This window comes from Dromaius novaehollandiae, chromosome 20 (genome assembly GCF_036370855.1).
Source record: "Dromaius novaehollandiae isolate bDroNov1 chromosome 20, bDroNov1.hap1, whole genome shotgun sequence".
NCBI lineage: Eukaryota > Metazoa > Chordata > Aves > Casuariiformes > Dromaiidae > Dromaius > Dromaius novaehollandiae.
The window spans coordinates 9436213-9449607 of record NC_088117.1 but is presented as its reverse complement, the minus strand read 5'-3'; positions in this window follow the sequence as shown (position 1 = coordinate 9449607).

The following is a 13395-nucleotide window of genomic DNA, read 5'->3' as shown; positions in this document are numbered from 1 at the left end:
TGTCTTTAGCTCCTGGACAAGTCAACGGGAGTTGAGTGATTGACCACTGGCAGGAACTTGCCAGAAATTCCTCTTGTGGAGGAAAAAAAGCAGTTGACACCAAAGGCAAGACCAGCAAATGCTGATGAGAGCCTTAGTCCCCCAAGGAGTTGTCATGAGGTTTTTTTTCCTGTCCTGCTTTGCCTTCCTAATTCTCTACATTTATGAGAATAATTGTGAAACTGGATTGAAGTAGCACTGGGATGTTGCTGCCTATTTTTAAAAGAGCTATCATTGTCTGTGGGCTGGTCTTATTAATGAAGTTGAAAACATGGCAAGAGGTATTTGGGTTACAAATTAATGCTCGTTATCTTTGACATACTTTAATTTTTTTTTTTTTTTTACAAAATTCTCTTTAATCCTACACCTGATTCCCTCCCTGCTATCCCCACCAAATGGTTTCACTAGAATCTCAGCTCTGCTCCATTCTGCTGTTTCTCTTTGCTCCTATATTTTTTCGAAAAGCTAAAACATGAGGGGGCAAATATTGCTCAGCTGATGTACATGAGTAGCCCAATTGCTTTCAAAGGGGCTACTCTCGTGAGGCAGGCAAGAGTTGGCTCTGAAAAGTCTCTTCGTAATTGCATCGTATTTGCTAAATCAGATGTTTTATGTGCTTAAGAATTCTCTATGTTCCCTCGTACTCAGCCATTACGAAAGGAGCCTGCTCTGCTGGAGTTCTGACCCATATTTTCCCTGCTGCAGTCCAAATTTGGTTGCTAAAAGGTAAAGGAAAAAAATCTCTGTCTCATCACATCTCTCCCAGCCCCTGTTCAGCTGCTGTGGTATTTTCCTTCATTATGCCGCTGCCTCAGACTGTAAACCTCTCTAATTTCCTACATCGCAGCTATTTATTTAAATGCTAACTCGCATTATGAAGTGATAATCCACAAGCGCAGGAGATAATTTATGAAGCATTTAAATTAAGAGGAGCAGCTAATTGGGAGCATGTGTCTTATAAGCCTTGCTAACACCAGAAAACTACAAATTAGGGAGAAAATGGAAGATATTTTTATCTTGCTTTTTTCTTTTGTAATGCACTAAGGAAAAATATTACCATACATCACACAAACACTGCTGTTCACAGAAGTCTTCTGTTCTTTGCTGTTCACTTTGTAGCTAGTCTAACACACAATGCTCTCGTTATTACAAAATCCTCATTATAACACACAATCTTTGCTCTCAGACAAGGTGGAAAGAGATGAGGTTTTCTGTCTCCAAAGAAAGTGAAATACATTTTCCAGGAAAGGTCCCCTTCTCAGCTCCATGCATTAATTTAAAAGAGCAAAGACTCCCTTGTTATGTAGGGATGTTAAAATGCATTTAATTTAGGACTGCGTCATGCTGTAAGAGTTTTATAGGTTTCTGTTGAGAAGCAAATGAGCATAAATGGCTGTGAATCGGTGAAGAGCAAATCTGCCGTGGCCCCAAGGTTGTGGAGAATGTATTTGGGAAGCTCTTTCAGGTCAGCAGCGCTTCGGGTGAAGCGTCCCAGCAACTGTTGATTTTCTGAAATGTCCCACTACGTGCTGCGGGGGACGGGGCTGAGGGCCAAAGGAGGGTTTGGGCACCCCGGCCAAGACAGCAGGTCCCTGGAAGGAGGGGGGGGAAGGTGGCAACCATCCCCAGCTCAAAGTTCGCAGCACGTGCACCAGTCCCCCGTTCTGCTCCTCGAGCCTGTTGCCTCCAAGGGGAAGACGCAACGCTCGGTGTCCTCGCGGGGCAGTGGTTTTTTTGTGAAGCATAACGCCTCTTTGGCTGCCTTTTTGGAAGCCGGGGCTTTGGTCAGAGGGAGCAGCTGGGATGTTCTCTGCTCCCGTAGGAGCAAGAGGGTTTCTCAGAGCTCCTCGAAGCCCATCCCTGGCACCCACAGGATTGCATTTACACGGTCCGGAGGGATCTCGAGGTATTTAAAGAATGAAGCGAACGCTAAGGACTGCTTCATTACACAACCCTCCCCCAGCCTCCAGTAACCACTTTAGGGTAGTTTCCAGTACAATTGCATTCGATCTTTAGCTAAGATCCTCCTTTACTAGGCAACCAATTCTTGTGGGTCCCTTGTGTGGTTACTCAAGACAGATTTGCTGTTAGTGTAAAATATTGCGCACACACCTTGCTGGGTGTTTGAATCGCGGTGAGGCCCGTGGATGGAGGATGCTCTGCAAGTGTGTGTGAATTAAACCCCGACACGTGACTGCATGTGTGCGCACTGCGCGTACGGATAATACCACGCTTTCCTCTTTGCATTTCTACGTCTGCTCTTACAAATCTCCCTTTACTTATATCCTGTCCAAAGCAGTCAGCAAACAAGCTCGGGCATTATTGGCGTTGCTCCTCGATGCAGAGGAAACCATAAATCTGAAACTTCAATCATATCTTTATGATCATTCAGCAAACAGAGATGGAGGATTTATTCAACGCGGGGTAGCAAAGGGGAAACTGCAGGGGGTTATTGCAGGAGATATTGGTTTAGCTAAGGCAGAACTGCTCCCTTGGGCCTCTCTACGGAGGAGCCAATGAACAATGGCACCAATGACAATAACAAGGCAATTATGGGGAAGAGGGTGAGGAGGGGGTAATGCTTTGTTAAAGATATAGGTACGATTCCAGCATGGTGTCTCTTTTGTGTGCTTTCGAACCTAAAAGATGGTGTGCCTGCCTGGGGTCGTCTTATTACGAGCTGCTGATCCTAAAAACACAGCAGATGCTTGAAAGGGTCTGTAGGGGAGACTGCTGCTTTAGGAGGCTACGGAAATTTCTTCCCTAATTAAATAAACAGGGTTGGAAGTAGGTTCCTCTATCCATCCCACACCCTAAGGCAAGTGATTAGTTCCTAAACAACTGCTGACAGAGCTGTGTCTCACCTGCTATAGCTGGTGTTGGTTTTTTTGCATGTAGTGCTTATGCTTGTTTGTGGGAGGGGGTTTGGAGGACCTCCCTTTGCTGATGGGACACTCGAACCCTCATCCCAGGCTGCCGGCTGCCTGCGGTGTCACGCTGCAAGCGCTGCTGCAGCCCTTCCATCGCCTTGTCCTGGAAGGGCTGCTCAGAGCTTGCTCAGTGACGTGGTGTCCGGCTTTGCGGTGCTCCCGGCTTTGCATCTGGTATTGCTTTCTTTCTAACAGCTGGGGCCAGCGTTCAGAAGCCTGACCAGAAAAGGGACCCCAACCCTTAGGATTCAAACACAGAGGCCAAAAGATTTTTTTTGAATGGTGCAGCTGTGCCCGCTCTCATGGGGGCCAAAATGGGACAAAACCGGAGGGGGATTATGGGGCAGAAGCCCAGGTTTTGGCAGCGGGTCTCCCCCTCCCACACATCCTGACGTCGAGCTGCAGCTATGCCGGAGGTCAGCAGTGACCACGGGCCTTCGGCAACAAAGTTGAAGTGCAAGGTGGAAACACAAAAGCTTTGGTACGAAGTGGTTGAAATGTTCTGGGAGAGCTGGATCCTGTGGCTGCTACCAACGGATTAGACTTGCATAAAATTTGCATCTTTCCAAGGTGTGTTAGAGACAGATGTCGCTTTTTAAAAAGATGCGATCTCGCAAAAGTGGGAACTAAGTGATCCATCCCCACCTGTCCTGCCTTCCCTCCCCTTCTGCCTGCAATTTTTCCTCCCCCCTTCCCCTGCGAGCCCCGGAGCGTTTGTTTTTGCCTGCAGAAGAAAGCTTGAAATATTGCGAAGGGGGTGCAGGCAGTGCTCCCTGCGGCCTTGCCCCGATGGCATGAATGCAGACATAAAATAACCAAGCGCCATCAGTAACCTGTCGCCAAAGCCCCGCTACGAGGTGAGAGTTTTCCTCCCTGCCGTGGCTGTTAGCTGCAATGTATTTCTCCCTGCACTAAGCACCGTCTTTCCCAGGGCTGCATTACAATGATTTATAAACCCCATTTCTGTGGAAAACTAATAGATCAAAGTGAGGAGAAGGAAAAGGAGACATGAGCAGCTGGAAGAAGATATTGAAGCATGAAACAAAAACAGAAATGAAAAACTAGATTGTGGCACTAGTGAGTTGTTCTGTGCTGCACTTGTATTATTGAAAAATAATAGGGGGAATCGGTATTTTAATGTTTTTTTTTTTAAAGAGACATTCAAAGCGCTTTCTAAAGCCAGCTTGCTTTTGTGTATTTGCACATCTATCACAGAATCAAACACTTCTTTCAGTGTTTAGCCCTTCCATGTTTATTCCCATGTCATTTTTAGACCTTCTGTGTTTTGAGCAGCATCTGGATTTTCTAACAGGTTAATAAAAATCATCACTTGGAGGACTGAGTCCAGCTTCTCCTGGATGTCAGCCTGGGACGTGCTTCTTCCTGAACGGAGAGTTGGGATCAGGTTTCCCAAAGGGACGTCTGGGGTGTGAGACCTGGACTGCTCGCGGAGGTACTTTGTGGTTTGGTTTCCTTTCCTGTGCAATGGGGATAAATGGCCTAGAGGGCTAGTATAGCTCCTGGTGTCAGCCAGGATACGTGCTGAGTTGAGCCAGGAGCACAGACCAGTGCTTATCTCTTAGTTTTACAATGATTAATGCATTAGTGTTTGTAAGAGCTTTGGAGCTGTGAAGGTAATTGGACTTTTGCGCGTGTTCTGCGTGTCTGGTTAAGCCACCAGCCACCCCTGACTTCAAACACAAGTCGAATTGTTATGAAAATAACCGTAATCCTTAGCACTTACACAGCACTTTATGTATTCCGAGTGCTGCGCAAACCCTCTATCTACAATTTCCCCATGTGGCAAGCATGTAAGCGCAAATATTGTAGACAATAGACAAAATGTATTGAACAGGACAAACCGGAGACGTGGTGGAAAGCAGAGCTGCGCCGTAAGACTGCAGGGGCTTTTATAAAAGATTGTGCAGAACTACAAGATGGGAGCCGATGAACTATCCCTAGGTGTGCTCAGAACTCATGTGAGGTTTGCAGGTTTCCATTCAAAGTATTTTCTCTACATTCCTGTTGTCTTTTTTTGTTTAAATTCTCGCTCTCCCTGGCATTTTTCTGTTGCTAGTTAATGCTGCTAGTGTCACGTTCACTTTAGGCTGGCTGTTTTACCTTTGTTCCTAATTTCTATCACATCATTTGGTGTTGATGAAACCGTGTTTCTGGGGGAAAGCAGATACAGGGATATGTTCATGGACATGTATAATTGATACTTCCCATAGTTAATACAGGGAGCAAACGTGTGAAAGGTGCTAGCGCAACTGTTCTGCGTAGGGAAATTCTGCACTTAGTCCCAGCACACGAACTGTGTGGGCAGCAAAGCAGCGTATTTCCCTTTGGTGGCTTGCAAAAACATGGCCTGGAGAAGACACGCCTAGGATGAAGCTCAGGAGTGAGCATCCATGACGTGATCTGTTTTCAGCTACGTTTCAAGCCTACCAAGAAGTGAGCAAAATATTGTCACTTGGAAGATGAACACCTGTCTGTTAAATCAGCATGAGACAATCAACATCTTCACAGCTGAGCCTGAATTTTGGCTCACGGCTCTGATCAGTAAGAGCTGAATGAGCTAAAACCAAAATATTACTCTTTTTCCTGCACGTGCTGTGCAATGCAATAACATCCTTCTCCAAAGTGCTTCTAACCAGAGAGGTCATCTTACTGAGATGTTCATCCCCTTCCTCCTTTTGGTTACACAACTCCAAGCAAACACCACCTCACTGAGCAACGAGGCAGCTGCTAATATCGCGGATGGTACCTGGCACGGGGGCTCAATAGGCAGATGCAGAGGCCCTATTATTTTCATGGATATTTTCATGGATATTTCATTATTTTCATGGATCCTGCTTATTGTTGACCTGACCCTAGCCTAGCTGTCTCTTCTATAGACCTTATATTGGTAGTTGCCAACTATGTTCCCTATTGCAATAGGCAGAAAAAGCTGTCTGTGCTCTAATAGCTATTTTAACCATCCTCAAACTATAACACTGTTCTTCTATGGCCTCACCAGCCTTTGCTCCTATTTTGCTCCCTGTCAGCAGAGAGAGCTCGCCGAGAGGCAGCTATAGGAAGGTGGGGAGAGCAGAACACGGACCGAGAACCGCCAGAGGAATAGGAGAGGAGAATTTTGCCCTATAAGCTTTAATAAGGGGGTGGGTTAAGAGAAATGCAGCTAGGGAGAAAAATGGGGAATGTTCTCTCTCCAAATGGGCACTGCTTCAGTTTGTAAAAGCACCAGGGATTCCCCATGTGGCTTAATTTATTATTTTCCCACTCGTTAAATGCCAAAACAATAAAGCAAAATCTATTGTTAGCTTTAAAATGCAGGTGATTTGCATATGGCTGTGATAGTCCTACTGCTGCCTTCATTTAAACTCAGTAAGCCGAGGTACCTTTAAAAATTATGACTTGTTTTACATTTAATATACTGAACTATGTTAACATAATATTAAGGGGCTGACTTCACAGCTTAATTGCTGATCACGTAGAAGGCTGGTTTAGCAGAAGCATTAGTCTAGCGCGGCTGCTAAGGCCTGATGTGACAGCGGCTGGAAGAGGCGGCTGCACAAAGGGGCCGCAAGCTGCTCTTTTCCTGGCACGATGCTCCCCCTGAGAGCACCCTAGAAACCCAGGGTAATTTTTACTCCACTGATGTTTTACTTGCTCCTGCTCGAAGGTGCTTGGTCTCCTACTGCAGAGCAGTGCCCATCCAAAACAAACGGGCTGTAATTGTATCTGTACAAAATCCTCATGGTGAAAACGGTGGGATTTTTTTTTTTCCATTCACTAAAGTTTTGCAGAGGGGAAGGAGGAATGCACTATTTGCTGGCAGAGCTAACCATGTACTGTACCTCTCTGCACAGGGTCTCCATGGTTGAGAGAGAGACCATGCAATTCTAGTGTTATTGTAACTTCTCCCCCTTTTTTTCCCCCCTCGTCTGACACTTGCTCACATCGGGGTGAATGCAGACAGGGTATCGGGGATGGAAACCAGGTCCACATTAATCTCTCCTTGAACTCCAAGGCCCTATGATGGTATTTTGGTCGATATGGTTGCCTAGTCCCAAAGAACGTAGGCTGCTGCTTCCTTGAGACCTTCTGTATTTTCAGCATGCTGCACCGCTAGGTCAGCGCTGCAAAGACGGGGCATCACCTTTGGGGAGCTTCTGCAAACGGTTGAGTCATATCTGACCCCAAACCTTCCAGCTGAAAAGCAGCATGTGGCACTACCCTTCTTGTCCACTGAGTCAAAAATGAAAGAGATTAAGAACCAAATACTGCTTCAAGATATGTGCAAGATTTGAGGCACTCATGGGCTTTACCAGGAGCTTAAGAGGTATCCAAGCGTTACTAGATACTTTCATCCACAGATCTCTGACTTCCATATGTGGCTTCAATTTGGGAGTTCTGGAATCCTTAAAAAAATTTTGTTTTCTCTTAGTTAAAAAGACATAGATTGACAGAGATGTACACCAAGTTCTAGTCCTCTATGATTTAAAAGAGCAAAGTTATAGGCCCCTGAAAATTGAGGTTTATAATAGAAGCACTGGCAAACCCTTAACTACAGAGAAGCTACCAGGCGTTGCAACAATAATTGGGAAGGGAGGGAAAAAAATCACACTGTGTTTTTCAGTGCTTAGCTAAGAAATACAACACGAGAGTTTATTGCTTGCAAAACACAGCTGCACTGCCTCAAATTGGATGGAAAAACGAACCCTGATAATTTATTACACCCCTAAAGTCACAAGAATGTACCTATAAATTACTTTTTTGGAGGGGGAGGGAAGTGGTACCACTGTAGTCCATTCTGCACAACCTACTTATTAGTATCATAATTTATTATTATTATGCCCTGCTGCAAATAGAGAGGCAGATAAAACTCAAATCTATTAAAACAACCGCTCCACTTTCTCTGAGCCACTGAGGGACACCATTCCAAAGGAAATGAGATAAATTACTAAGACGAATGTATGAGCCTTGCATTACAGCATGTAGCTTGTATATATGCAAGAGCTGGAAGATAATTCAAGCAAAAAAGAGTTGTGTTAAGTTTTATCATTCAGGAATCAACACGGAGGGACTGAAATAATGTCAAGTGATCAATTAAATATTTCTAATGTATTTTTTTTCCAGAAGATCCTATATGTTAACTCTGAAGAAATGAACATGTATAACGCTGAAATAACTACCCTGCTTGTATTTCAAAGGTACTCGACTCGACGTGTATTTTAAAACATTCTTTATCCAGCTATTTGGAGGAAGTAGATACTATACTGACAAGGCTGGAAATTATAGAAATATAATTAATATATGTATATGTGTGTGTATCCAGATATATATATATCCATGAGGTACTGATTGATTACAAGGCTGATACGAATCAAAGGTTCATGAAAGATACTGTGTTGGCACCCACAGAAGGGCAAAGTGGCAGAGCCAAAGATGCAGTTATAAAGTTCACTACATGCCTCTGCTAATGGGTTTCAGTTGAGTCAACAGGAATTCTGTAGTATTTTTCTTCCTCTTCATTTCCTTCTGAAGTAGTTAGCTTGACCAGCATTCTTCATGTCACTCTTTCTTCTGTGCTACATGGATGGACTAGTAGAGATGAAAACTACTGGGAGGTTATTGCTTACTGCAGGTTCAAGTGCCTGTTTGGTTGTGACAAAGTCAGGATAAGTTTGGGCTTGGGTAGGATAATCTCCTGTCTAAGGATGGACCAGTTTGTGCTTTTAAGTTTTATTTTTTAAAAACAAAAATGTTGTTGCATGTGTGATAAAAATCCATATTAGACTTTTCTCAGTAACGTAAGAGTCGCAGAGGTTCAGCTGGCTTCACTTTTATGAATGCCGGGGATTCTCAAAGCAGAGCGTGAGACGCGGAGCCAGCAAAGCCTCGACGGTCCAAAATGCAGGCAAGCTTAATGAGAAGAAGAGAGTCAGCAATCATTTCATCTCTGAGGCAAAGCCTGCTGCTCTAATCATGAAAACAACATCCAAGCCACGCAGTGTGACACGAAGACTTTGTCCCCTTACTGAGGAAGGGGAGGGGGAACAGAATGGATTGACTAAGGAGGGAAATGAGGCCACCTACTTGCTGTGATACGCAGATTTTGGTATTTACAGCTTGCCGGTGGCATGCCTCAATCCGCACATCAGATTACGACTTCTGCACTCTTGCATACTTGCAGCAACTCTGTTTCTATGTCGCTCTTGAATGTTTCTCCACATCCTATTCCATGCATTGGCCTTTTTTGTGTAGGGATTGCCTTTCAGGTTCATGGTTGCATTACTTAGAGTAAAAAAATGAGAAGTAAATAATTCTTTCCTTTCTCAGCTAAAAGATGTATGAAATGCATTCAGAAAGCTACATTTAAGCCTGCTGCAGGTTTGGGCTTGGGCATTCATGCTTGCAACTTATTCCTTAAAATGAAGTGCTTATGTTTAGAAATCAAGGGAGGAGAAGGCAGGAACTTTCATGGGAATGTCAGTTGCCAAATTCAATAATTTTAGCTTTTTTTTTTTTCCTTTCTCCTAGTGCTTGTCGAAATCACAAGCATCAAAGTTCCCTGTGGAGGCTGAATTTCCACTCTTCAAATGACAACCTGTGCGTATTGTGTGCCTATTTCTTTCACATGTGGCATTTGCCTCTTTGGCAAGCCGAGGGTTGCTATTCGGACTGTTTTGGCAGCTTTTCCTCCTGTTTTCACCTTTACCCCAAGGTAATGCTCTTTTTGCATGGCTTGGGCAGCTCCTAGTATTTAGTTTGGTATCTAGTTCCCTTCCTCGCGGGGTTGTGGTACTGCCCTTTCACAAGCGGGAAGGGGAAGAGGGGCCAGGACAGGACACGTCCTTCCAGGCCAAAAATACATGCCTAAGACGTGATGCTTAGTCGTCTTGGTAAATTGATAGCCAGCTTTTTTTTTTTTCTGAGTAAAAGAAACCTGTGGTTTCCTTGTATGGGAAAATGTGTGTAAATCCCAACTATTTTGCAACAACACAGATAAGCCCAAGGGCTGTGTGTGTCTCCTACATTTTTAAAACAGCAGTAAACATCACACTTTTCTCTTAGCAAGAGATGCTCTTCTAATGGTGGAACATGGAGGACTGCTGCAGAACTGAGGGGCTGAGATTCAGCAGCTATTGCTGACCTACAGATACTGACTGAAAGCCACAGGATGAGGCCATCTCTAATGAAATAAGGCATCATTGTCCAATGAAAAATAAGAACGATAGCATTTGGGGTGGAGGGGCTCGTAGGTTAGATGAGAGAATCGTATCCATCTGTGGTGGAGAGACTTCCAATGAGTGATGTGCACCTGCCTGTCCCATGTGCTGTAGGAACTCTTCTCTATACACAACTTGTGCCTGGGTTTTCCAGGATGGCTGGATTTAGAAGCGACAGCGGCACAGCAAGATAGATATTGCATATCGTATAATCCTCTGTAGAAAATCACCCATCGCTGCTGGTCACGGCAATTATGTTCTCACTTTGTAATGTGCTGCTTTCCACACTGCAGGTGAGGCTGGGCATCTCATGTTTAAGCTTGGCTGGGATCTTTGAGAGCTAAAAGGAGAGTGCGTGTACTGAGAGATGGGACTGCCTCTCCATGGGATAGCCTGGCATCCTCAGACCAGGGGCATCTCTGTCCCTGATCCATACATAGGGAAGGAGACTTTGCCTGGAGAGGACAGCTAGGAATAGCAAAAGCTTGATGTTGGGGACCTGTTTTGTATTGCTCCGAGATACATGTCACTCTGAAGCCAATTCTCCAAGCTGGTATTGCCCCCTTCAAAAGGAAAGAGGATGATGGGCACCTAAGCAGAATAAGGCTAGTGAAATTTAAAGTATTATGACATATATACATTTAACATTACATCACAAGTAAGGAAAGAAGCAGATGCAATTGCAATATTACAAGATGAATATGGCTCCTGCAACATTAAATTTAGTGCTTTGTGACTGATGATCCTTTGTTTATTGGTTTTATGTATATATTATTTCTGTAGGATAAGCACCTTACCAGCTGGAAGGAAACATACAACTTTTTTTATTTTCTAGCATGTAATTTCTGTTTGATTCACAGCTAATAAATAGGTCATCTTGTACTTTCAAAATGCCAACATGCAGTAATTCAGTGAAATAGAGACTCTACATTAAAAAGCTGTCAGCCTCAGTGCAATTTGCCTGCACCCTATGCTCTGGAAAGATACCTTGTCACTCATGGCTCGGCTCTGTTTTCCTGAAATATCTCCTCTTCTGCATAAATAATGAAAATAGCTGGCACAATGTCTGTTCTTCCTCCCCCCTCTAAGGGGCTGCAGCACAGGCTCTGTATTTATTGGTCGATCTTCCCAACAAATCTTGCTGAAATCACAGGTGTGGTAACAGCCTGGCCCCCTCCCACCCGCAGGCAGGTGCTCTCGCCCGCGCTAACCTACATCCCTCCCTCCCGCCTGCCTGAAGGTGCAGAAACGCTGCCTCGAAAAAAGGCTCCGTTGCTATTTAGTACTTCTCCAAACGGAAAGGCTACACGATGCAGAACAATTTAGAACACTTATTTGCTTTCCGTCTCTTTCCACTTCTGATGTGTTACGGATGTCTTGCACGCGCGTGGTAGCGGGCTGGAGCCGATCCTGCTTAGGAGTCTTCAAAATGAATTCTGTTCTTGAAAAAAGCTAGGTATAAAATGAATCAAATTACTAAGCCCATCTTCTACTTCATGTGATCTCAAATGCACAATTTACTGTGTTTTTTATGGCTTCCTCCTAGTAGCCCTCTAGAGACAACTCAAAGATGGCAGAATCCAGTTCTGCTACATCTGATCTAAATCAGCAACAAAATTGTCAAGTTGGGTTGCTGTTGCGTTACTGCTAGTGATATATGAAAGAAGGCAATCCTATTTATTCACAGACTCAAGGCCAGGAGGAACCTTGTGATTTTCTAGTCTGATCTGAAAAATCTTGATGCATTGAAGTGATCCCACTTCCAGAGACAATTTTCAGATGCAATGCAGTTAAAATTCTGCAGTAGCGATTCCAAAATCTCTGATACATATGGACCCACCATCACAGTAAACAGGTGAAGTTTCAAGTCAAAGATTTAATCCTGCAAGCATTACTCACATGATTGCTTTTGCCCAACCCTAAGTTTGATAATGTGGTGTGAGGCAGGGGAAATGCTGTTTCAATGGAAATAACTGACTCAAACCATGAAAAATTTGGCGGTGCCTTTTGTGTTTTTGAATCAATAGAAAGCTGAAGCTCACACGATGTCAGCCCCATAAAAATGGGAAAAGCAGGGTGTGCTCACCCCCTGTGAACTGAGTTTTACAAGGGATAAAGCCAGTGAAGCCACACAGTGAGGTCCAAAAGTAATTTAAATCTCTTCCCCTCTCTCCTTGCTTCCAATTTCCCCATCCCAGTTGTTGTTAGATGCATCAGCTGAGAAGGAAAGTTAGAGAGTGACACTAATAAGGAGGGCTCAGACGCACTAAGAGTATTAAAAGGTTAGGTCACGGCGTGTTCTATTAAATAGAATATTAATTGAATTCTTGACATCTGAGGTGAACTGTGACATGCTCATGGGATAAATATTGCATTTAACAGAGCATCACGACCCAAAGCTCTAAATACTATTGAGCATCGGTGCCAATCCTTCACAATAGATCTCAGCCTCGGTCCTCAGGGCATGGATGCTTCCTTGGAGTTTTGGAAGCTGAGCTTAAAAACAGGTTTCATGTTTTTTTTATTTCTGTCCCCAGTTAAGTACAAAATTTGGTTCTTCCATCTCAAGACATACACATGCTCGCCCTCAGACTTTTGTTTATAGACTCTTATTACACGCAGAAACGCACACCGCAGAAGCCATGCATTACAAACCTATTGGGCATGGTACAAGAAAGGTTGAAAGAAAATTTCTCCGTCTCCACTCCCACATCGTAAACGAGATTAAAACATTAAAAAGACCAATTAAAAGCAGGGAATCTCATGGCAACATTTTCATTAACCCTCCCCGGTTCTTCTTTCTGTCTCATTAGTCATCACAGGGAGAGGAAGGATCATTTTAATTAGCAGCATTGTAAAGCTTTATTTAAGGCAACTGCCCCTCCTGCTGCTCTCTGGATTACCCTGCTGGCTTACAAATACAATACCAAATCATTAACGGCCAAAAACAACACCACTGAATGGTTTGGAAGAAAGAAGATCCACTCTGGTCAATGTTTAGGGCCCTTTAACAATGTCCTTTCTCCTTATTCAGGCATAATTCAAGCGTAATATTGGGCTTTATAAAACAGCTCAGTATCCTCTCACAGCAAAGCTCTTTCTAGTTGAGGATACCATGTGTTAGACTTTCTTCCCCTTTGTTTTCAACACAGCGAAAGCACAGAGCCACATCTGATAGGATAGACACGCTA